General features: G+C 37.5%; 1 pseudogene; it reads right to left on the bottom strand.

Annotated features, from left to right (window-relative positions):
• The window catches only part of LOC141439430 (uncharacterized), a 51,701-nt pseudogene extending 25,896 nt beyond the window's left edge, over positions 1–25,805 (bottom strand).
• Between the last annotated feature and the right edge of the window lie 760 nt (positions 25,806–26,565).

Below are 26,565 nucleotides of genomic sequence, written 5' to 3'. Positions count from 1 at the left end.
TCATTCATTAAAACCGGCCAAGAGCGTGTCGGATCATGTGTTAAGATATTTTTGACTACTTAGACAGCTCAGATGGATACGATGGCAACTGTACGCGTTGTATTGCTTGTCAGTATAGTCTTACTGAAGGTGTATTTCAGATCTACAGCTACAGTGACTTTTAGGTGTATAAATTACAGGGAATAAATATTAAACACTAACATTTTATCGAAATTTGTATTGGTTGTATGGCATGCTTACTCGTTCATGCTCATGCAATACAGATTGTGCTTATTTTAAGTATCAACTTATACTGATAACAACATATACTTGCAACCGAAAAACATTCACAAACACAATTAGTACAGTTAGGGAGCTAAAATCAAACTAGATTAGTAAATTATTTTCTAAAAACGTGAAAAAAAATCAAAGAAAACTGCTTACAGTGATTCAAAAAAGTTCTGATCACTGGGGTTGGTACTGGAGTGGGGAGAAACACAAAAAACATAATTAAAACAGTGTCAACATAAAAAAGGGGAAAACGGAGTTATCCTATTAAACACTGGGGGGACCCAATGACATTAGGATTTCAACCTTCACCAAATAGAAAAAGAAACCAAAATGAAGCAAAGCTAGAATGATAATAATTATGACTACAAAGTTGGAGAGCGGTTAAAATTTCCATTGACAAAAAGGATAAGGTACTCTTTTTTGTAATTGTTTCATACTCATATTAGTATTACTACAGTCAGCAGCAGAAGTAGATGAACAGTTGTGGTGTTCAAAATGATCCAAAACACTCTTAGATTATAGTGTAAGTGTAGATTATTTTGAGCACCGCAACCGCTCATTCACTTCTACTGTTGACTGTACAGTGTCCAAAAATCATGGAACTTTTAACTATCCTCCTAAGACCATCGAAGTGCTTGACCCTTAGGCAACTTATCGTGACTACTTTGAAAAAATCTCGTATCTCAAAGTAGATAATTTTTCTGAGTGGGCCTTATGAACATTACGTCAAGTTTCAACTTTGTTGACATATTGATTTTAGATACGAGATTTTTTCAAAGTAGTGACCTTATACGTTTGAATGAATGATACCCAGATACAATTTACATACTAACACTATGGACTGTCAAAAATAAGCCCTCGAAAATTAAACTTTAAAGTAGATCATCTGAACATATACTGAGGGGCAAAAAATCTGGCCCTCAAATGTATGCAATAGTAGGTAATTTTATATGTAGAGTGGCCCAAATTTTCTGCCGCTGAGTATATAATACAAATCTATGGCGTGCATTGAGTAGGCAGCGCTTGTGCTGGTGGCACGCTGCTGCAAGCAAACTACCAACTGCCAGCACTAGAATTGACCCAATGCACGACAATGTGCACAGATATGTTTGCTGTCGGCAGTTTATTATTTTGAAATTCACTTTATGCTGGACCTGTGCCTAATTGCATAACAAATCACAAACTAATTAGTAGCGACTTTGTATTGAAATTCACTAATACTATTTGCTTGTAATTTGTTATTCAATTGGGCCCTGGTGCACTTTATTTTGTATAAAATTATGCACCGGGGGTCTTAGGAGGCTATAAGCCGCTTGAGAACCGACATGTTAAATCATCATATCATTCGATAATAACATTCGAATGTAAAATACGAGCAGAAAAATAGACAGTTAAGTATCTAAGGCTACGTACGCACTGTGGTTAGCTGCGCGGTTTTAGGCTGCGTTCAGACACGGCGGGAATCGCGCGGTTTCAGCACACAGTCTCTTTCTCAAGCAATACTCTGAAAAGAGACGGTGCGCTCAAAACCGCGTAATTCCCACCGTGTCTGTACGCAGCCATAGCGTGTCGTCCATCTTCAAAGTTACGCTTGAGAAAGAGACGGCGCGCTCAAACCGCACGGTTAGCCGCATAGTGCGTACATAGCTATAGTGTCAAATAGACGAACATTTAATTTTAGCCGTAGGTTTGCAGCAACACGCAGACATTTTTTAAAAAGAAAAATTTTTTAGCACTTTCAAATGGTATTCTCAAGCGATCTTTTTCAAAAATCGGTACACAAGATGCTGTTTTGCAATACTGAGTCAACTAACTGTCATTTTGCAATGCAATGTCAACTGTAAAATTTGTATTGCAGAATCAATCAGGGTTAACACACTATTGCAAAACAGCATCCATTTCAGGATCTAAGAAATAGCTGATGAAGCACAGCCAGCACTCCCTGATTTCTACAAAACAAGATAAAATTAAAAACTCGATATACATTCTCATAAGGGGATTGTTACCTATACAGTTTCAAAAAATTGCATCACAGAGTCTAATCACTGGTAAAAAATTTACGCTCAAATTAATGTATAAAACAAGAAAAACACAATGGAACAGTACAACTAACACACCTAACAGTGAGACATATCGTCACTACTTTGAAAAAATAATGTGCATAAAGTTCACTTGGAAACATTATCTGTTTTGAGTTAAGAGTTTTTTTTTAAGTAGTGACGATATTGATCAAATTACTAAATTAGTCGGTTCAATTCACGATTATAAGCCAGGAACGATTCGAATAGTTTCGATCTTTGTTTCGTTTTTTTTTTTAATAGATCGAATCTAGTTGGACCGTTCTAGCTTATAATCTTGAGTTGAGCCGTATAATGTAGTAATTTAATCATGTAACATGTTACAGCAACAGTTCGCCGAACTGACCTGCGCGCGGCCCAGAAGAAGCCCGCCGAGTCGACAGGTTCGAGCAACCGCGGCGTGGACGAGCCGAACGCGAACGCCGAGCGCGGCGACGAGCGCGACGCGCGCGCTCGCTCCAGCCGCTCGGTGCGTTCGCGCTCGCGTTGCAGCAGGGATTCGCGGCGTGATATAGATGCCTCCCATATCGCACGCTTGCGCTCTTCCACCTGTAACAGAATGTGAACGGTAATCATCATCATATCAGCCATAGGACGTCCACTGTAGGACATAGGCCTCCCCCAGAGACCTCCAGATGCCACGGTTGGAAGCGGCCTGTATCCACCGCGAACCCGCGACTTCAACCAGGTCATCCGTCAATCTCGTGAACGCGACGGAACGTGAACGGTATTACAAATTTAAAAAGGTCCTTCTCGTTGTCTTGAGTGTTGCATAGTCATTGGAGCTCTGCAGTGCATCTACCAGCAGGGCTACTACGAAACTCGAAACTTGAAGTTCGTATCGTACGTACAATTTTGGTAACGCAGGAGACGCCCAAAGTGTCGGTAAAATAGTTGGTTGGCCCAATTAAGCTCGATTCCGCATACTGAAATTTTGTTAGACGAAAAATAATTATGTCAATCAAACATTATTCGAACCAAAATTATTAGAAATAAGGATTATACAAAACGACTTTCACTCAAATAAAAATTAGACAAAGTTAATAATTATCCATACTTAATGTTATAAATTCGAAAGTGTGTGCGTTTGTATGTTTGTCCGTCTCGGATCGACGTGATTTTTGGAGTAGAGATAGTTTATGAGCCAGAGAGTGACATAGGCTAGAGAGAGAGAGAGAGAGAGAGAGAGAGAGAGAGAGAGAGAGAGAGAGAGAGAGAGAGATAAATGTGAATGCGGCGTTAGACAATACGGCCTCAGGTTTCATTCAAATCAATCGGAGTGTGACAGAAAGGAGTGATAAATGATAGTCAACCATACAAAAAAAACGGACTAGAAAGTTTCGTTGTTACACGAAAATTACACATAAAAAATGTATACTACGCTAGCTATATCAATAACAGATACAATTAGTTGTATCGTTGCATTTACAAATTGTCTACCAAGCCCACTCCTTATAACTGCATAGTTATTGGATGCTTCGAATGTCATTCCTCGAATGCTGATTGCTGAGCTGACACCAGCAATGCAGCAAGTCAAGTGTGCGGCGAATCGATATTTACCACAGTACGGGAATGTTTTATGGAGATGCAATGCATTTTAGGTAACTGTCCTATACCTGGCTTCATTCGCATAAAGTTCAATTGTATTTAGTTCACTTTATTGCACGTGCTTGTGTTCCAGTACCACTTTTAGAAATTGGACTCGCAGTGACATTCGCCCACAAACACTTCAACCCTGTTCCCTTAGTCGACTCTTTGGTTCTATTGTATTTAGTTCACTTTATTGGTGCGGTTCAATTGAAATTCTCAGTTTCAAAAATAATACCGTGTTCTATATTTGTTCAAGATTTCTCGTGCAAAATTTCATGTCTATAGATAGATGGTCGTAATTCCGTGACTTAAAAAGTAGCTTCTTGTGTTATACCCGAGATTCGGCAATCCACATACCAAATTTCATCCAAATACGGCCAGCCAGATGTTTTGGCGTGAAAAAATAACAAGCACACGCACGCGGTTCTAAAGTAGTAAAAATGCGTAAAAAACTGAGTTTCGAGTTAATGACCTGACCTCATGAAAACATAAGCAGTAAGCCACATAGAGCCATACCCAAAACTACCATGTAGGTGAGCTAATTAGGAAAATCTCCAATTGATAATATTTAATATCACTTGCAATAACACTGTTATCACTGCATCACCGACATAAGCCTTGCTATAAAAACCACTATCTGAGAGATTTACAACGCGCATTTTTTCATTTAAAAAATTTGGCACAAGTACAAAAAAACAATAGCGATAAAAAGACCAAAGTAACTCTGTTCAGAACATTGCATTTTAGAAGCTGACGACGAAGCTTTAAGTATCACTGTCAAATGAGACGACACGATAACGCGACAAAATACACATTTGAGATGAAAAACCATATTTACCATGCAAGGACAGAAGTGCACTTGCTTTGGCATAGTTCCACTTTACACTCAAATATTGACAAAACAAAAGGAAAACTCACGACTATCTTTTCTCATGTTATTAAAGTAAATGAAAATGATTAATATACCTACGATTAACGCTATCTGTTAAGGAAATGATAATGAGTGTTGATAATTCAAAGAAACTGGAGGACTCATTGCCAGTAATTGTTTCGCGTCGGCAAGGAAATCCGGAGTTGTTTGTTAAATAAACTAAATTACTAATTTTATCATGTAATACGTATAAACTAGAGAAAGGGAGAGTGAAATCTCAATCTCATGGAAACAGATAGGTAAAGAAGTCCCAGAATTTGAAGAAATCAAGACACTGCTAAACTGCGCAGCGCGCAACATAATAGAAGAATTTAAGCAATTAAAAAAATACTAAAGATATTTCACGTGACAGTATAACATTTCATGTGCTATATATAACACACATAATATAATATTAAATAGAAACTGGTCTAATATGGAATGGTAGAATAGTTTTTGTCTATGTGTATTGTTTGTTAAACAAGATAAGAGACTAGCACACCATCTCTACAGTCCCAAGTCAAAAACGCAAGGTAAGTTGAAAAACTAAGAGCGAGCGTAGATTCATTCGATTGAAACTCATTCACGACAAACACACAAAAGATGAAAATTCGCTATATTTCCGCCTCAGTATTCTTATTGTTACGGACCAAGGTTCGGCAAATCTCATCTCGAACAATGGCCGAAAGGACGTCACTATACGTGTTTTTATTTAACACATCAGCATTTACTGACTACTTGGGTATAAAGATGCTTCAACTGCGAGACAAAAAGAAACTTATGTTTTTATACCTTTGTTACGACATCGTAGAAGCAAAACTGTTGAGCAGATTTGAATGTGGATTGTTACCTGAAGTGACGGTTTTTGGGGCCGATTGACATAACTGATTATAATTGGCTCACCCGAATACCAAATAAACGAGTGCAATTGTAAATAAAATTAAACATCGGGAATTTAACCTATCAATAAATAAATAAATAAAGTTATCTATGAATATGCAAAATTAACTTAAAGTCGCAAATATAACGACTCTCTTTAACGAAGTCGGTAAAATAAACACAACTCAAGTAGCCGAAGACCTCCGACGAATAGCTATACTTACCTAAGATTAAAGTAGCATAACGAACCATGAACAAAGTATCACTAACAACACAGTAATATACGAAACAATGTATTAGAATACATAACCTCAAGTCGTTTATTATGTAGCAAAAGAAACAAGTGTCGAGAGAGCTATAAGATGAGTTGTTACGTCAGCTGGCCCGAATCGATACTTGGCAGCCGCAGATAGTCGCGGCCACATAGCACGACATAAACAAACAAAAGGGGAATAAACTGTCAGTTTATCAGGATTTACGGTTATCATACGTATAAAAAAACTAGACAAGAAAACAAAAACCGGAATGTGGAAAAAATTGGCTTCTGAAATGTAGTAGGTAGCTGGTGACTTTGCAGACCTTCGGAGAAATATTCACTTAAAACAAAATATTGCTAACCTCGTCGCTAATTTTAAAGACTTATTTAATGATATCAAGCTCTGAATTAATTCATCTGACAAGCAGATGCGGCGTTACGGGGGAACATATACATGTTAAAATCAAAAGCCCTTTGATTTTATTCACATTTGTGGACCACGTAAACTGTGGACTACCCCGCTAAGCATCGGTATCCCCGAACGCTACAACCTGGCAGTACTTAACTAAAGCAAATGTGCTACTAGGAAAACGTGTTTCAACTCTGCCCTTATCAACATTTAGTCGCGACAGTCGGTTTGAAAATGCCTACTCGCTAATTGCTCGCTGTAAAAACTATACCCGCGTTCCTAAATTTACGAAGATATTGGTCAACAAGTATGGGCATAAAATAAAAGACCGCCAAATATCTGCATCAAACTAAAACCACATATTTTCCTTGGATCAAAAGCGAATAGTTCCTGAAATAGGCGATGCTTCAGCGATTTTCTAGTTCAGGCCAACCCAAATCTATAATAATGTCAATGTCAAGCGCAGACTGCTTTCACTAACGGCCTGGCCACGCCGTCTACATATTTTATTTGGTCTGTTTTCAGACTTACTATGAACTAGATGTAGGTTGCAACTGTTCTACCCGTTACAGGGTTTCACTTGACAGACAAATTATATCATGGAATAATAATTGACTATGCAAAAAAGGAACATTTAAGAAAGAAAAAAGAAAGGTTTAGACTGCGTTTCATTCAACCAGACGTTAATCTTTTTCAGTTTGAATGAGATAGGTAGTCATATTTTGCGAATGATAACCAGATAAAATTAGTGTAAGCATCATTCGTTATTTAATTACTTTCCGCGCGACAGTACCTAGAAAACCCCATTTTTTCCTATCACGTTTTGTTTCACTGATATGTCAAAAGGTTAAAAATAAAAAGCAGTAAAAATACTTCTTATTATACTGGTTAAGCATTAAGGTCAATTGCCTACACAATACCCGAAGATTTTACGATGTTCGGTAAATCGAAATATATTCCGTACAAAGTACTAACACGTACGTAGGTAACAATAAAATAGCAGAAATAGAAACACAGTAATATCTACGGCATAAAAATATTTTTGGTTAACACAGACTACTTCTTCCTTGTCTATACGGATCTGATCTAATCTAACCAATAAAATAGCACCGATACAACTGGACCGAGAGACTTGAAATTTGACAGACAATGAGTATCACATAAGAGCACTAGGAAGGAAGGGATTCTTAGAAACTTTAACGGGATAGGGAATTATGATAAGTACTTTTTGTAATTCCACGAGGACGAAACCGCAAATGCTATAAAAGAGATATTTTACAAAGATACCTTTTTATACATTTCCAATGATAGATCCTATAAGTGTGATGTCAAAAAGGCCAAGGCTTGCATATTTTTACAAGGACCATCGCAGAATGACTTTATGCCTGGTTCACATTATTTCAGTAAAACCGTTCCAGTAGCGGTGCTCAATCAATCTTGTGTATTGTGACCCCGCAATGCATCGCTACTGTGGCAAGATTTTACTGGAATAGTGTGAACTGGGCATTACATACTTAGATACTTTTTTTTTGCTACAAACATACCAATTTCAATTCCATGAGACACAAAAACAGTCACTGATACAAACAGAACCATACACCCTCAAAATGATTCACTAACTATCACCCGCTCGATTGCGACCGTTGATTGAAAAACGCCCATTCTAGAATACACCCGGCAAAACACAAACATCAAATCTACAGTTAACTCTTTACTTACCCCTAAGCTTTTAAAAGAGAATTTGATTTTGATGACCGCAAACTAAACTTGGTCAAAACGATGACGACAATTTTATTCAGGAGTCGACGAAATAGCACGTGTTATGAAACTGTTAAGATTGGGGAGTTTGGGAACCGCAAAGTTGGTGTGCTGCTTGATCCTGAAGGAAGTGTATTTTTGTCGCGACTCCTTGACGCGTGTGGGATAAAATTAAACGTTTTTGATGCACTACAACGGCTTTAGATTATTTCCGTATGAGCCATTAATGCATGAGTGGGTTTGGTATTTAATTTCGTTAGCAGGAAGCTCTCTGAATCGTCTTAGGTGTGTTATTATGTTTACATTTTATGGGGTTTTGGGCGATGGCATAATAAACTCTATATAATATTACAAACTAACCATAAATAAACAATATAAATAACAAATTCTCCTACAGAGACTGTATTCAACTAAATACTTTATTAATTTTTCAATAATTTTGTTTGACGGATAAAACTCAGAAATTATTAAAATGTCGAAGCAAGCCGATGGAAACATAATATTTAAACTTGACCAGATTACACATTACATTGGCAAGTAAAATAAAAGTCAATGAGAACAAATACCTAAGTTAAATATTTATACCTTGAACTATAAAGACGCTTTTTTACCGCCGAAAATGCAATATAAATAAGACGACCATTTTTTAAATACACTTAAGGTACATTTGCCGTCCATAGAAGCGTATCGTAGTTTAACAGAACACGATACACTGCTACAATAAGTTTTTTTAACTAGACTGTTATACTCTAGCTGGCTAGAGCTAAAAAGTCCCACTGCTGGGGCAAAGACTTTCCCTCTTGACCTCCACAACTACCGATCTGGCGTTAGGTCAGCTCAGACCCTTTGCCTAGTCAACTAAAATAAAATAAAATAAATAAATAACTGACTAAATTTGTGTCATTTTCTTCACGCGGGAGGATGGGTCTCCTTTGAATATTACTGATTCTGACTAGACTCTTAGTAGTTCAAACAACAAATATACTTTATATTCGTTATCTCGTGCAAAAACAAGCCCGTCTAAAACCTAATTATGCCAATGCAGTAATTTTAAACCAATTAAGCACAATATACGATAGCGTTATCACAAATTTATAACAGTGGTTTTCTGTCATTCAAAATGGATTGACGCATATTATTGGACACATGTACCTAATTTTCTTTAGCCCGGACCATCAATCCGTCAGTCCTTGAAGGTTACACGATAATTCTCTTGTCATTCTCGTCAGAATTTCCATCCTTAATTTACCTATTCTCGCTCTGCTGAGTTTCCACTAGAGCCGCGCTAAGCGAGGATAGGTAAATAAAGCATTCCATGCAACAAATCCACGCACATCTCTGATGGAAACCACAGCCTTAGCGTGTAATCGATGACGTTCATCTGCATTGTAGCCCTGAATCTCTACAATAGGATTTTATTTTGTTGCCCAAATAGTATAGGTATAAAGAGTGGTCTAATAGCACACTCCCGCGCATACGGCATGCTCGTAGTACGAGGCAGCCTCGAGTGTAATTGACAATAAGCTGGTTGCGTAACATGACCCGGTCACCTGCCTGACCAGATCAAATACCTATTACAAGTGGACACATGTTTATTTGTAAACTTATATTACGATATAAGTGCGTTATCTTCTATAACTTTACAGTCCATTTTCATTGTATAAACACTTTATAAATAATTAAGTAATTGAATAAGTCATTGAAAACAAGCCATTATTAAAATTAAAATAACTCCACAGCAAGTGCAAACTTTAATTTTATACTAGCGTTTATCGCACTTTCAGTAGAAATTTCAGAATTGTACTAAATTCCAATGAGAATATATAAGTACAACAAATCATTGCTTAATTTCTGACTCGGCGGATGAGATTTAGGATGCGTAAGTCCTGTTTTTATTATTATTATTAGAGGGAGGCGAACGAGCAAGCGGGAATATCGGGATGAAAAAAAGTCTACATGTATATCATATCATACCTTATCTATCAAACTACTATATCTACCTATCAAATCCATTAAACCGTTTCAACGTGAAAGACCGACAAAGATAGACACACAAGAGACAGACAACGGTCGCATTTATAATATTAGCAGGATTGGTAGGATAAATTACTATTAAAGCACATTTATCATGTTGTAGATATGCTACTTAGTATATCAAATCAACGACAATACCTTTCAAGAATGCAAGGCATCCACGCACGCGCACCATGGAACGCGTTTAGATAAATCTAAATGGCTAAACAAGTGAGAACAGAGAAATGACATCAGCAGAGCAAGGTCGTGACGTCAGGCAAACAGACGTGCAATTATATTGAACTAAGAAAACAGCGGGGATTTTTTAATAATAATTTAAATAAATATGAGTGTCATCGTAAAATACAGAAAACGTGGATATGTGGATCTAAAGGATATGTTTGCAATAACTGCAGTTCCCAGTGATTTAAATAAAATTGTCTAGTTACTAAAATATACTGCAAATTTTTCGCGGTACGTGATACGTGACGTCTACGTCGATGATGTTGTAACTTTGAGTGATCGTTTCATTGAAATTAAGGAGTGACTGGGCTGGAATTTAGTAACTGTCGATAAAATATATTTTAGCCAGTCATCGTTAGGTTAGGTTCACTTGACTCAAATAAACATAAATAATAAACATAAACCGAAATCGAAAATACAACCCAATCAGAACGGAACCAACGTCAATATAAAATCACCATTCAAAAGGCAAACAGATTCATTAATCGCATATTTTGAAGTAGAGACCTGACGGACCCAAACCAAATTATATCCGGATTCTAGTTTACCATTACACACCTCATTTCAGCTTCCTCAAGATTCTCCATATAGGCAGATTAACCTAGATCTCAAGTCTAAATAGCCAGTTCGAAGATCTAGTACACCGGCCAGCCGACAATCCCTAGCTCTGTATCTATATATAGACTTGCATGTATTTGCGAGTTTGATAAAGGAATTGTTTGCGAGCATACGTAACCGAGAGATGTTAATTGGCTCTGCAAACAGACGCAACTTATACTAGAATTTCTTTAGTGCCTGAAGTTTGAAGTGCCTTTAGTGACCTAAATGGTTACTTTGAACTTGCCTGGAAATGTTAAATTAGGCCATGAAGTTTTGTTTGACTCTTAAAACGCTTATATATTTTCACTCACTCTTCTTCTCACACTTATCGATACTTGTTTTTGCCAAAAGCATCGGCATTATGATTTTCTGCTATTTTTGTATTTTCTCTTATCAACTCTCTTCCGAGAAATTCCGAACAAAACTTTTCCATAACTCATAGCGTGAGAAAGACTCTCCAAAAGGCCAACAGTCCAGAATCACGTCTCAGAGCCATATTTTGTCCAAGGTGAACGTCTTGACCAACAACTTAAAGAGGCTACTTTCCAATAAAAACCGGTACTAATGTAACATGAACCCTCACCTGTATTCTTCTGTCATCGTCCCTCGCTCGCTGCTCGGCCTGCCTTTTTCTACGCTCGTCGTCCCGCTTCTCCCGCTGCGCCTGCGCCGCCGCCGCGTGCGCACGCAGCTCGTCCAACCGCTTTCTTTGTTCAGCCTCGCGCCTCTCGCGCGCTAGTCTCGCTCGGTCTAGGGCTTCTGCAGACGCTGGAAAAGAAGGAAGGTTTAGAGTTCATCATCATCATCATCATCATCATGTCAGCCGAAAGACGTCCACTGCTGGACATAGGCCTCCCCCAAGGCTCTCCACTCAGACCGGTCTTGTGCTTTCCGCATCCACCGCGATCCCGCGATCTTAACCAAGTCGTCGCTCCATCTTGTTGGAGGCCTACCGACAGCTCGTCTCCCGGTCCGCGGACGCCATTCGAGAACCTTCTGGCCCCATCGGCCATCCGTCCTGCGAGCAATGTGCCCCGCCCACTGCCACTTTAGTTTCGCAATTCTTCGGGCTATGTCGGTAACCTTAGTTCTAGTGGTTTAGAGTTGCTGTCGTACTATAGTCGGCAATACAAGTTTAGGTTTTCGGTCACTAAACCATCTCATGCTAGGAATTTCCATTTCAGACACACAAAAAACATATTTTAGGAATTACTGGAATTACTATGATTTGCTTGGTCACAGTAAGGAAAGGCATCCGATGTGCAGGTCTGGCTGAAGCCAGGGAAGTAACTATATAAACAAACATTATGCAGTTTAATTTAATTTCGTCTTCTCTATCTGGCAGAATATTGTTAACTCAATAGAAAAAACACAAGACTGTAAGAAAGACCCAACTGAAGTAAGTATTCTTAAATGAGAAAGTTGAACGAAAGTTGACTTTTTTTAGAAGACAAGGAAGGTAAGCGGGCAAGTGGGCCCCTTGTACATTCGCAATATGGTACCAGAGCAATTGCAGAAGCGTAACCAGTCTACTGTAGGTTCAAAATAGATAAATCAGAAAAATAAGAAAAACCAGAAAAATAAGACCAACACTGGGAATCGAACCCAGGTCCTCGGTATTCCGTACCGTAAAAGTAAAAATTTGGAATTGAAATAAAAAATACAAAAAGATTCCAAAAAACCAATCTTAATAGATAAATGTCTCCAATCAATTAAGATTAATTACGGCTGTTATTTTCCTATCTTATCCTCCACTCCCAAATGTGCGAGTAAACAAGCAGAACAGTTAAATAAGGTGAAGGGCCTCTGATGACCCGAAAACGTCTATAAACCTCCAAACTCCCGCGAATTCTACAAACGCACAAACGGTCAGCAACGAATTGATAGTTACAATCATAATACGAAATAACGTGCATCATAACGACCCTTTCCCCGATGCAGTCGTCAAGATTCGGCACGGTCCAATTCCAACGATTATTGACTATAAGCCTGCAATGTTTTATCGAGGCTCGACATGTGAGTGAAAGTGATAATGGGCTACGGTTTAGATTGTGGTTCTGGTGCGTTTAGAATATAACTTGAAACAATTTGAAGCCAGGCATGACAACAATTGTGGTTTCAAGAACTTGGTGAACTTCAAGAAAAAATGTCAAAGTCAAGCGAGAACATATTGACTGCTAACTCTCAATCAAACCAGGAAATTTAGATGCACCACTCACTGTTACAATTAACTCAAAACTCATACTCATACAATAATAACATTGTACCCTGAAAATATTTATTTTTCTTTCACCAGAGATGCGCTGTGCGAGGATAGGTAAATGAAGCGTTTCTATTGCATTGCATCTCGCGCATCTTTGGTGAAAACGCAGCCTGATTGTCAATTGAATTAGTAAGTGATAAATAGTCCAATTACAGTAACTGGAGGAATGGGAGAGCATAGTAAAGGACGCTGGACGTATCCGATTATTATTCTTTGAGTAATACTACGAAGCTTGAGGTCCCGGGTTCGATTCCCGTGTCGGGGCAGATATTTGTATGAAAAATACGAATGTTTGCTCTCGGGTCTTGGGTGTTTAATATGTATTTAAGTATGTATGTGTCTATATAATTATATTTATCCGTTGCTTAGTACCCATAACACAAGCTTTGCTAAGCTTACTTTGGGACTAGGTCAATTGATGTGAATAGTCCCGTGATATTTATTTATTTATTTATACTTTATTAACTGTAAACAAGATCATGTGGTCAACTTTTTTTTGGGTGAACGCCTCCCATTGTTTTAACAGCAGGTAAGCTTTAACGACTAGAAGAGACAAATTAAAAAAAGTGTGTTAAAAAAAACCTTCCCACAATCGTTTTAAAAGTTCGAGATAAACCCTGAGGTTTGAAATATTGGACTTAAATAAAATGTGGAAACCATATCGAATCGACAGTATCTTTTAGTTAAGGGGGGAAAGGAAGTATTGGGCATTTTTTTTTCAATCCTTCATTTCTACCTTCTAACTCGCAAACTATAAGATCTAAACTTTTAGCATATTGAGAAGAAATAAGTCTGGCGGTTTTAACTATACTAGTTCTAGTTCCATTATCAAGAGAGCGAGGGAAAATTAATGAAGTGAAAATTCAAGGCGAAGACGAAAGTAGAATTCATGTTATACCCGTACCAACCATGCAATAGTTAACGACAAGCAACGAATGCCTTCAAAACCCTAAAGCTTTGACCCAATTATTTCCAAGCACGCACACACACGTGTTGACACACATCCAACAATTGGTAGGTGAATGGAATGTTACAAACCATTGAGCATAAAGATCAATAGGTTTATTGATTATCATTGTAAATAATATGACGCGAGGGACGAGGAATCCCGCCTCGGTTGACTTGGACATTTTATTTATATTAATGTGTATGCATATGAAAATGCAGATATGAGTAATTAAGGTACATAAGTTGGCCCATTAAAACAATCAGCAGTGACCATGACCAATAGTCGATTTTTTACGGATTTGGATTTGTTGAATGAAGATTGTTTTCTGTATCGCTTACTATTTCTGGTGTACAATAAAGAGTAATTGTATTGTATTGAGGTTTTGGGAAACATTGAACAGGAACAGACAATATATATATCTAAAGGACTAAACGATTACTTAGGTATTTTGAATCATTGACTCACGCTAGATAAAGAACGGGAGAACATTATAGTATTTTTACTTGATAACAACGCGATCTTACTTTATCGTAAATAAGAGATAGATTTCTCGCAAACGTTTTCTAATATAACCTAATCATAAAAAAAAACATTTTTAATACAAGCTTTTTTTGCTGACTGTACTTGCATTGTCCACCAAACTACATTTGCATACCAAATTTCAAGTCGATGCTATTAACCGTTGAAGTTCCGTCCTGCGGAGACGATCCTGGCTGGACTACCAAGATGTCACTACTAGACGCAATTTACATAAGTATGCCAAATTTCAAGTCAATCCGACTACTGGAAGTTGGTCGAATTTAACATGCAAGATTTGACTACAGACAGACAGACAGACAACGGGACAGGTGAAACTAAATAAAAGCTTGTAAAAAGAGTCAACTTAAAATAATCCTTCGATTAAACAAATGCAAACGGACACGCACTTAATAAAATCGACTCTTAAAGTACTGATGAATTTATTAAGGCAGTATAACAATGATAAAAGGAAGAGGAAAGTGACGCAAAGCACTCCACTTTCGGTTTATCTTCCTAAATAATCCAAGATAGGCGTAGGCGGTGTTTCTCGTTGTAAAAATGTACGGGAGTATTTGAGATGAATGCACAATAGGGGCCGGAATTTAATAACAAAAAATTAAACTTGAACGATGGACAAATCGAAAGGCTATTTCGAGTAATTAAAATAGCATAAAATAATTCCAATTATAGCAAGGAATATATTTTCTTTCTTCCTTTGCTTTGTTTCAATAGACACTTTTTTAGAACTTCCGGCATTCATAGAACACGATATTACTGTCTGTCACACTACACCATCTACTCATCATCACAATCACAATCAATGATAACTTGTTCGTCAACAAGAGCAGAGTTTACGTTTTTTGTCAGCAAAATGACCTTTCATTCGCTATTTACAGTTAAGGTGCATTTTTTGTCTCAACTAGTTTGTCTAGCCTTGAAGACCTTGAAATCATCTAAAACTTAACGAATGAAACTGATGCGACCATCAACTTTAATCATGCGTGTAAAGACAGCAGTTTTATAGATGATAAACGAGGATGGGAACTGGTTCAGAGCATTTTTGACAGAGTGGCATTCAGTTTTCATATTGCTCTATGCGGATTACTATTTGTAAATCATTGTAATGAGGAAGTATTTTTCAATAGTAAGATAATGTAGGAGCACCTGGAAACAAACTATCATGATCTTCATTACTTACTATTGCTTTAGTTACTATTGCATACATTTGGATAAAAGTGCTCATGCCCATAATATTCGACGTGTTACTCCACTCTCTGTTCTTAGCGCGTACCTATATTTTATACTAAATTTATCTCAAAGCCTGCGAAGAAATTCAATGGTGTGTGTGTGTGAAGTTTCCAATAGGGAAACTACGGCCCAAGCCCTCTCATTCTGAGGAGGCCTACTGTGCCCAGCAGTGGGCCGTATATAGGCTGGGATGATGAATATTTTAACAGCCTCAATTGATTTTGTACCATATAATGTAAAGGACACCGGACCTAAAGTATGGAAACGTGTTATCAGTTAAATATCCTGAGATTTTGATATGTTATAGATTTCAAAGTCCTGAACAAAGTCTCTAAGGGTGCTACTGCTACCTCTGTTTCCGAGTCCCTTCAGAGTTTAGTTTAGTTTTTTACTGACTTTTGTTCTGGACTTTGAAATGGTCCTTTAGCAGGGTCGAATATTTGTGTAAGTACATTGACGTCGTCTGTATACGCACTAGGCCTAGGCCTGGAGAAGGGTGAAACGACCGATCTAGCTATACTTAGTAGATTGAAAGCGATTGGTCATATTAAACTAATATGCTTAGCTCTGTATGCACGTGGGCAGTACAATAGTGACTCATTTGCTCAGGAGTAACACTAAGATCACTTTTTATGACATGCTCAAGGCTCAAGTTTTTTATGTAATTTACAGCAGACACAGTGACGGCCAGCTATGGCGGTGATTGGTTAATAATGCCACAGAATGAGTTAATAATACAATTAGAGAAGTTTCAATCCCTCACAAAAACGACGTTTAGGTTATAAAGTTAGAGGAACTTAATTTTTATGTCGATCACTATCAAACTGTAGAAATTTTACTTTTTGTATTTTTTATTAACATGGACAGGACAGAAAAGAAAGATTGGATTGATGAGGTACAAAAAATATTTTACGTAAAAAATCCAACCTACTTTCAATAAATGTAAACTGAATTTGATGCTATGGTTTTGGTTATTAAATATAGGGAATTGATGGCAATCCAAGTTTTGTAGCTTAGACGGAACAGCAGGGATAAGCGAGGAATGTGTTTGTCATCAACTAATACATCGCATCATTTACCTATCCTCGCTTCGTTAGCTGTTTCCACTAGAGCTACGCTGAGCGAGGATAGGTAAATGAAGCGTTTCTATTGGTTCATGACAAATCGCCTGGCATCCTCGCACATCTCTGGTGAACACGGAGTCTTGGGCTGGAAGTCCAACTAATTGGACAGAGCAGTTAAGGTGATTTTCCACCGGCGAGGCGAGACGAGAATTGAAATTTGTATGGCGGCGCCCGCGACGGCTCGCAAGGGACGGAACAGTGGGATACGTTCTTGGTCTATTCTGTGTGACAGAAGGGAGCCTTGGCGCGCTCAACTCTCATCATCATCATCATTTCGGCCTATATACGTCCCGTGAGAGGGCTCAAGCTCAACTCTTAACTGCCTGGTATTTTTTTTTCATTTCTTATCTACTTGAAGTGTGCTTCTAATGTTTACAACATATCTCGATAAGGCAATCTAGCTTCGATAAACGAGATGGCGTAGTATCGCTATTGATCGGGTCAATGATGTTTACATTGGTGCCTCTCGTAAGTCCTTAACTAAGATATAGTGTCCGATATTCCTACGGGACAGAGATAAAATCTTGAAATAACAACCACTGGGCTTAGAGTCATGAAATTTGGTATGTAGGTAGCTAGACGTCTGGAATAACACATAGGCTACTTTTATCCCGACATTCCCACGGGATAGGGATAAAATCTTAAAATTTCAACCGCTGGATTTAGTCTTGAAATTTTAGACAGGTTGTTCTTAACACAACCTCAATGAAAACCACGATATACATTTTAGGAATTCCCTGGGGAATTTTGCAAAATCCCGGAATTTTAATTGTAACTAGGTAAGGTACCAGATCGAATATAGTTTACGCGTGACACTAGTGTCCGTAAGATGAGCGTTATTAAAAATATGAGAAGCAATGGCTACATATTGGACAAGAGCAAAGTTTAGTTCTGACGTGTTTCGCATAAAGAGTAGCAAGTCGTCAAACTAATTTTTAAAAGTTACTCGTAGAGTTCAAAGCATCCTGGATTTGAGACACTCTGAAATTAACCCGCATTAATTATTAAACATTAACATGTCTAGCGCCTACAGTACGCTTTGCTTAGTTTGGGGTTAACTCAATTGGTGTAATTTGTCCCAAGATATAATTATTATAAAAAAATAATTTGTTTATTAGACATTACGTTAATTTTAAGAATGTGTCTTTGAGGATTAGTGCTCGTTTCACTACTCATTGATAAATTTTATGTGACAGTTAAATGTGATGCAGTCTCTATTTTTTCCTACAAAACAAACAAAGATGGCATCATAGATGGTGAAACAGTCTTTCTGATCCAAGCTTTAGGAATTATAAAATTAAAATGTTACGAAGCCCACTATTTTGAACACACCATGATATTAGTCTCTAGAAGGATAGAGAATAGCGTATCGACATTTTGAACAGTCAAAATTATACCTAATTATAAAAATAAATAACTACGCGTAATTCTTCAAGCGAATGTGACTCGTCTGGCGTAGCTCTCTGCCTGTCTGTCAGTTCTGTAACTATCCTTCTTTTATAAAAAACACGATTACAGAATTCCAGGAAATCGAAGATGTTTATTAATTTCTAATATTTAATCACGGGTTTAGAATCCCGCAGACTTAAATATTAAATATCTTTTCATAATACATCGCTCTGTCCAGAGAGCAAAGTAGGTATTTTATTTAATACAGTAATATCGTTTTGCCCTAAACTATTGCTAATCGGTATTCAATATCCATAGACGTTTATGCATACGGCACTCAAACAAAATAATCAAATCCAAACACGTGGGTTAAACATAAGGTTATATCCGAAATTCCAACACCTACGATATTTCACAACCTCATCACCTTACACCAGTGTATTTTCGTTTGAAGACAAAACTTGATGTATGAAAATTGATGCTTTTACTAAGAAAATAAAGCTCAAAATAATATTATGTCAATTCAAGGTCGTTTACTGTCGCCTTAGATTTGTTTGTGATTAAATTGCCAAGCTGTCGAATTCATTTTAATAATTTGATACTTATTAGGTTTGGGTGTCGAGTGTTGTGTTCAATCAGAATTTTGATGGGTTTCATTTGAGTCACAGATGGAAAACAAACTTAATAAATAATATACTGTTAATTCAATTGAATTAGCATATTTTTTTGATAATTCAGACGTCGAAAGCGGGGAAGCTAAATGATTCCCCTTATTAGGTTTGGGTGTCGAGTGTTGTGTTCAATCAGAATTTTGATGGGTTTCATTTGAGTCACAGATGGAAAACAAACTTAATTACTTAGCATATTTTTTTGATAATTCAGACGTCGAAAGCGGGGAAGGCGGTGCATTTTTAACCCCCGACGCAAAAGGAGGGGTGTTATAAATTTGACCGCTATGTGTATCTGTATCTCTGTCTGTGGCACCATAGCACTTAAACGGGTGGACCGATTTCAATGCGGTTTTATTTGAAATCAGGTTTTCTAGCGATGGTTCTTAGACAGGTTTCATCAAAATTGGTTTAGCCGTTTTTGAGATAATATTGAACTTCAAAGTGACAAAGTCGGGGGTTTTCCAACTTTTTTTTGGTTAGGTTATTAAAGTTGAAAATTGAAATGGCGTGCTTTGAGAGGCACATGTAGGGTAGGCAGTGCCTATACTCAGCTGTGGGGGGTGGCGGCGTGCTGCTGCGGTGCAAACTAGCGCTACCTACCCTGAAATTGAACTGGGATTCCTATGATAAATTCTAGCCGTAGCAGGCACGTAAGGCACAAACGCACGGGCTCAACTAAAGCTACGCACTTAAATAAACTTAATATAGAATAGACTATATTATTAGCTTATAATTGTAATTTTATGAATAAATAAATAAATATAGCTATCGGGCAACAAACCAAAGTTGCAGTGGCGTAGCTACCGAAGGATTAGACGGGGCAGTGCCTCGGGACCCCAAGTTCAGGGGGCCCCTAGAACTTTGACTTACAAACTATAAATTGAACTAGTGAAAAATTCTCCCACATTCGGTCGACGAATCTGGCTTACGACAAATCTGGAGTACGTCGAATTCGGAACACGACGAATACGAAACAAACGATTTTAAATAGTTAAGTTGTAGCCCTAGTTTATGTTTCGCCCCAGGGCCTTTGGCTACTTAGCTATGCCACTGCAAAAATGATAAATGTAAAGGTTAAAGTTTAATTTACGTTAAGTTAAGATTAGGCGGGAGAAATTTTTGGTTTTGAGTTGGGATTAAGCTTTACAACTATGCTGAGTAGAATCCGAGAGCCCCAGTGAACGGCACCGCCTTGGCCTACGATAGCAATGACTCTATGGCACCTGGGATGGCCCATGGTTCTATAAAAACGATTAAACCCAAATGGTGCCAAACGGGGCCCTATAATAAGTCTCCTCTGTCTGTCTGTGCGTCTGTCGCAGAGCTGTATCGGTTAAAAAATCGTGTAAAGTCAATATAGCGATAATTTTTATACGTTTCGGTCGAGCCATTTTTAATATTGAGATAACAATTGGACTATTAACTTTAGTGATTGATAATGAAGGGCATAACGAGGATCCCACTTATACCCAAGTGCCCAGGGCCAAACCAATAAGTCAAAGTCCTAGACTGAATTTTCGACTGCTCTGTTTAACATTACGTCAAGGCAAACACTATTGTAGCACGTAAAACAGATGGCCGTTGAGGCTGAAAAGTTCTCGAGTGGAGACCGCAGATCGGCAAGCGCAGTGTAGGACGTCCACCAACGAAACGGACGGATGACCTGGTTAAAGCCGCGGGTTCACGGTGGATGCAGGCGGCTTCCAACCGAAGCAACAGGATGTCTATGGTTATGGCCTGTGACCAACAGTGGACGTCCTACGGCTGATATTATATTGATAATGATGAAACATTATGGACGTTTTGATCCCTCCCATATCCAAAATTAGGCAATGCTTTTAAAGAAAGTTTATATTCTAAAACTCTAAACTAGCCCTGTCTAGAATAGAAATCAATTTATTACCGGCGATATATTTTTAGATGACACGTCCATTCAGCATGAGTCATGTCATCGTTGAATAATGCAAAGAATGTCAACAGTCAATAGTCGAGGATGGACTGGAGATTTCTAATGGGCAAATCTAAGTGAAGTTGGTAAGTGGCTAAAGACAGTTGACTTATGAAAGTAACATTAGCATGGGAAATTTATGAATGTCTCACTTTTTACGATGGCACGTGTGATGGCTTTATCCTAGAGAGAGAGTAGGAATATCGTCACTATTTTTAAAAAGTTCGTACCTAGAAATTGGTTATTTTTTCCGAGTTAACTTTTATCAGCCGGAGCTGGAGGACGTTCACTGCTGAACAAAGGAAACGCCACAGCCCACAATGAACGACAACTCGCCACTTGCATCCACCTGCTGCCCGCAACTCTCACGATGTCGATGTGTGGTGTGAGGTGGGCTGACGACTTGCCAACGCTTCGTCTTCCGGATCCGCCTCCAGAAAACCGAATTAAATCTAAATTAAATAAAATAGTGTATTATTTTGAATTCTCCTTTTTTTCGAGTTTTTACAATTTGACAATAACTGTGAAGTTATGTATTTTTCTTTGGCCGAAAAGTTAATTACCATGTAAGTAGTGTCTATTACTAAACTTACTTAGTCATCCGTCGAAGTTAACGAAAATCTAGAAAAATACGGCATCTGTTCTAAACAGGGCTCGAACCCTGGGCCACAAGCTTCGTAGTCAGGGTCGGTAACGACTAGCTAGGCTATCTAATATCCAATTTTTTTCGTGAATTTGCATTATGCGTTACGGGGCAATGAATGTCTGTGTTTTGAGACAGTTTTGTCTTTCGGAAACTTTTGTCCTCCCTTTTTTTCCGAACAAAACGGGACTACGCAACACTGTGGTTGTTCGATATTTTTATGGTACGGTTTTAAGTTGTATTAAATATGATTTTAATCTAAACTTTGTTTTCACGCCCGTAATAACACTTTGAAAGCCACACTTAAAAACCTCACGCAATAGTGGCGCCATCTAGAAAGACAAAAAACGATAGCCCTCATTGGTGTCAAGTGTCCCATGACATTTATTAATTTATTTTTATTAACAAAAATAAAGAATCCAAAATAATGACGAAAAGTTTTTTTTTACTAAATAAAAATTAAAATCAGAGTAAAAAGTTATAATGAATATGAAACAGTTGTTACTCAGAATTCAAGCTTCTGTTAACTCGACATTTTGTCTTTCTGGCTCTTCATTCACCAGACAAAAGAAACATCATTTTGCTATGATAGGTCTGTACTTAAATAATTGGGTGTTAGCTAATTAGCTATTAACCATTAAAGAGGTATTTATACAGACGGAGGGATCATGCCCCTAGCATTTGCTACATAGGTACATAGTTTGTGCTAATGCTAATACAAACTTGTTTTCTAGAAGCATAGATAAAAACAAAATGATCCTACTAATTCTTATAAACGCGAAAGTTTGTGTATGTGTGCGTGCGTGCGTGTATAATCCTACTAGTTATAATAAATGCGAAAGTTTGTGAGTGTGTGCGTGCGTGCGTATAAATGCAAAATACTGAAAGTCAGAAAATTTCGAGGTTCATGTCAAGTAGCACAGGGTAACGGTAACGGCAATAAAAAAAATTTAGGATAGTCTTCCTAATTTACCCTCAAATAACCTTTAAGTTATGTCCCTATATTAACTTCAGAGCACTTTCCAATTCCCAAAGGGGTCATTATTTGAGTGTTTCAAGTTCAACTAACTTAATTTTCTGGGCTCTAGAATTTGATGGCATTTAGATGATTTTTAGGCATCCTGTACTTCTACCAGATAACCTGGAAACTGTAACAGAATCTTCGATGTCAACAAAAAAGTGACATGGTAACAAAAAAAAAGTGGCACTCCTTCGCAGCCAGATAATCTGCCATTGAGTCTTCCAATAAGGCTGGATTAAGTCACACAGGTGCACTTAAACCTCGAAAAAAAAATAGAAGAAAAAAAACAAAATGCTTGAATAACAACCCACCATACTGCTCTTGACAAGTCTACTGGATTATATGGGATCAGCATCCATGTGTCTGATATTTGTGGCAAGTTAAGTGGCCAATACTAGCCGTTATCAGCAGGTTATCGAGCTATTAATCCAGCACTAACACTCAGAGATAAGTTAATGTTTAGCATGTTACCATTCAGTATGCAAATGTATAACCCTATTCCAGGCCCTGCTAACTTATATACACTGCTATAAAATGAATAACAGTATTATATTGTTAACTTCACCATCCCAGCCATTATACGTCCCACTAATGAGCACAAGGCTTGGGCCATAGTTCCCATGCGGGCCCAGTGCAGATTGTTTACTTAAGAGCAGAGACGAGTGGAATAGGAAAGGGGAGGCTTTTGCCCTGCAGTGGGACACATTAGAAGCTAGTAAAAAAAAAGAGATATTATCAACGTCAAATTATTTTGATATTGTATGCAAGCCTGAATAGTATAAGTATGCAATGTGCCTGGAAAAGGGTTAACTTTATTTACAAAATATATGTTTTCTAGTTGGTTACAATGGTTACTAGTTAAGAAAATATCTGATGCTCTTGGAGTGAGACATAACCAAGTTACATAAATGAAGTAAAGTTATATCATCATCGTCATCATCATCAGCCTATGTTCGTCCACTGCTGGACATAGGCCTCTCCCATGGCACGCCACTGAGCACGATCCTCGGCTATTCTCATCCAGCTCTTGCCAGCTGCCCTGCGAAGATCATCGCTCCACCGAGTCTGAGGACGTCCTACGCTACGTTTGCCGATCCGTGGTCTCCACTCAAGAACTCGTCTACCCCAACGGTTATCGGTTCTTCGGGTTATATGGCTGGCCCATTGCCACTTCAGCATGCTAATGCGGTGGGCTATGTCGATAACTTTGGTTCTCTGACGCATCACTTCGTTACGAATTCTATCTTTCAGAGAAACTCCGAGCATAGTGAGCATAAAGTTATATAACTCCTTGTAACTTGACATTTATGTAAATGAAAACATAATATTATATTGAATAAATAAATAAACTAAACTACTTTAAAACAATCATCTCCTTTCCTAGTCTAGCCAATAGCGCATAATATAAATATTTCCCACTTCAAAGCACAGGCCATCTCTCAGAATAAGACCGCTCAGGTTGTAATTCCTGTTATGGTTTTGCTTCACCCTAGTGGTAAATTGCAACTATAATTTTACACAAGATTTCAAAAGACGAGGTGCCAATCCGAATTTGAACCCATGATAACCTAATACAATATGTAATTTTTGATTTCCGCTACCTTCAATTTCATATGGTTTAAGGGGACATTCAATAGGTCAAATGAAATTAATTTCACCAAAGAACTAATGGCCTGACCCTTTCCAGGCATAGTGCATAATAGCGACCACATAAATGTAAGTACACAAAATTCAACCTTACCAAATTAACAATATGGTACAAAATCATTTGATACCTTTATAAATATCACTCGGTAAACAACATAAAAGTATGATTTATTTTTTGGTAGCATAGTAAACTATGTAAAGGAGTATTCATCAACTTAATGGTATGTGGCATAAAGGTGTATAATAAACCTAGTGGTGTTTATATAGATATAAATATGCATATACATTTATGACCTTGACTACCTATCAAGGTAAATAGATAGGTAAATGTTTTGAGTTTGAATTTACTTGGTTGGCTAATATTAGGTGACAGATCCAATAATGGGGTTTGAATAATATATCAGCTCCAAAATTGGAGTGAAAAAAAATGGTAATAAGCAGTTTTTTTATCATCCAGATATTACTTTTATGTTTATTCTAAATTATCTTGCAACTAATATATTGGCGTAATACGCACTAACCCTTATCTTTATCATGCGAGTGATAAATTAAATTTCTTTGCATCAAATAGCATAATATATTTTTATTGTTATCATTATGTCCACAGACAGAAGTGCATTTTACTGAAGATTATAAGTATAGCTGATAAGAATTCTGGAGAAAGTAGCTAACAAGTGTTAAAATTAACAACATAGCATAACACCTACAAGTCATATAGGTACATTGCAAATGTCAGAACAATCATATGGTGCATATGAGTCAGGTATCGCATCATACGCTCGACTGACTATTAAAAATACATTACATAAGGCAACTTAGCCACGAAATGGATCTGCAGGCCAAAAAAAACAATCAAATAACGGTAAATAACCATCCAATTGAACAAAATTTTGCATGGGCCACGAATGGTGCAAGGAATGAGATTAGTGCTCATTTCAGCACATTCCTGCGCACTTGTAACCGTCTGGCACGCATTTAGCTAATAATAGAACATACCACGACGCTAAAAAGACTCCTAATAAAGACAAAAACAAAACATAACACTTGCGTCGGACGGACGACTGCGGACATTCTCGAAAGCGGTGCACGGACCCACGACGTGGGGCCACGACATGATTTAGGGTTAGACGGTATTTTAAACACTTATTACACAAAAACGGCACATTTAAACTTTAATTGCACTTATACCTTTACTTTCAGCGGTTTCCGTGGTATTCACGTCATCAACCATCTTGCTAGATGACTGTCACTCACTAAGCAATTCACTTTTTATTCGAACATATTCGAAAACTCATACTTCGTTCACTATTTTCAGCCAGACAGCCAGCCAGCGATCTATACGACGGACACTGCGTTCCGTTCGCTGCTAACGAAACGCATTACGTATGCGGGCGGACAACTTCAGTTTGACTGCTGCGTTTAAGTTTGAAATAAATTAGTTTGATAATATAATAATAAAAATCGTTAATATTCTGATTGAGAAAAAAAAAATCAATTGTTACAGAATGTATATTATTACTAAATAATTTAATTTAGATAAAATTATGAAATTACCGTTCGGATACTACCTATACAATACTACTATCGATATTATCGAAACCATCTGAACTAAAGTTCAAATCAACGCTTATTTTATTTATTTCAGGTTTTTATTAATGGAATGCAATAAGAATAAAATAAAAGTGAGCAGCTTTGAAGCATAACACAAATCCTTAAATTAGTTTTTAATATCTAATAGTCTATTAAGTTATCTATCTCCGGGACCTTGCCTAAGGGGTACCCTTTATGTAATTTGTTTTGGTTTTAGTTTCTATTTTTATTTTATGTAGGTATAAGTTTGTTAAGTATAGAACTGTTTTTAATAAAGTAAATTTTCACTAAATTAACCTACCTACTGTCACTTAACCCTTATAAGTACGCACAGTTTTAAATCTATATAATATATATAAAAGGCAAAACTGATTGACTGATGTATGAACGCACAGCCCGACAGCTCAAACCACTAGACCTAGAGACTTGAAATTTTAAATTTTGCACATAATACCATAAACAATGTAGGCGCACCCTCTAAGGAAGGATTTTCGGAAATTCCCACGGGAACGGGAAAAAACGGGATTTATATATTATTATTCGATGC

Source organism: Choristoneura fumiferana, chromosome 20 (assembly GCF_025370935.1).
Source record: "Choristoneura fumiferana chromosome 20, NRCan_CFum_1, whole genome shotgun sequence".
Taxonomy (NCBI): domain Eukaryota; kingdom Metazoa; phylum Arthropoda; class Insecta; order Lepidoptera; family Tortricidae; genus Choristoneura; species Choristoneura fumiferana.
The sequence above is the reverse complement of the archived record's forward strand: the minus strand, read 5'-3'. Positions and strand labels throughout refer to the sequence as shown.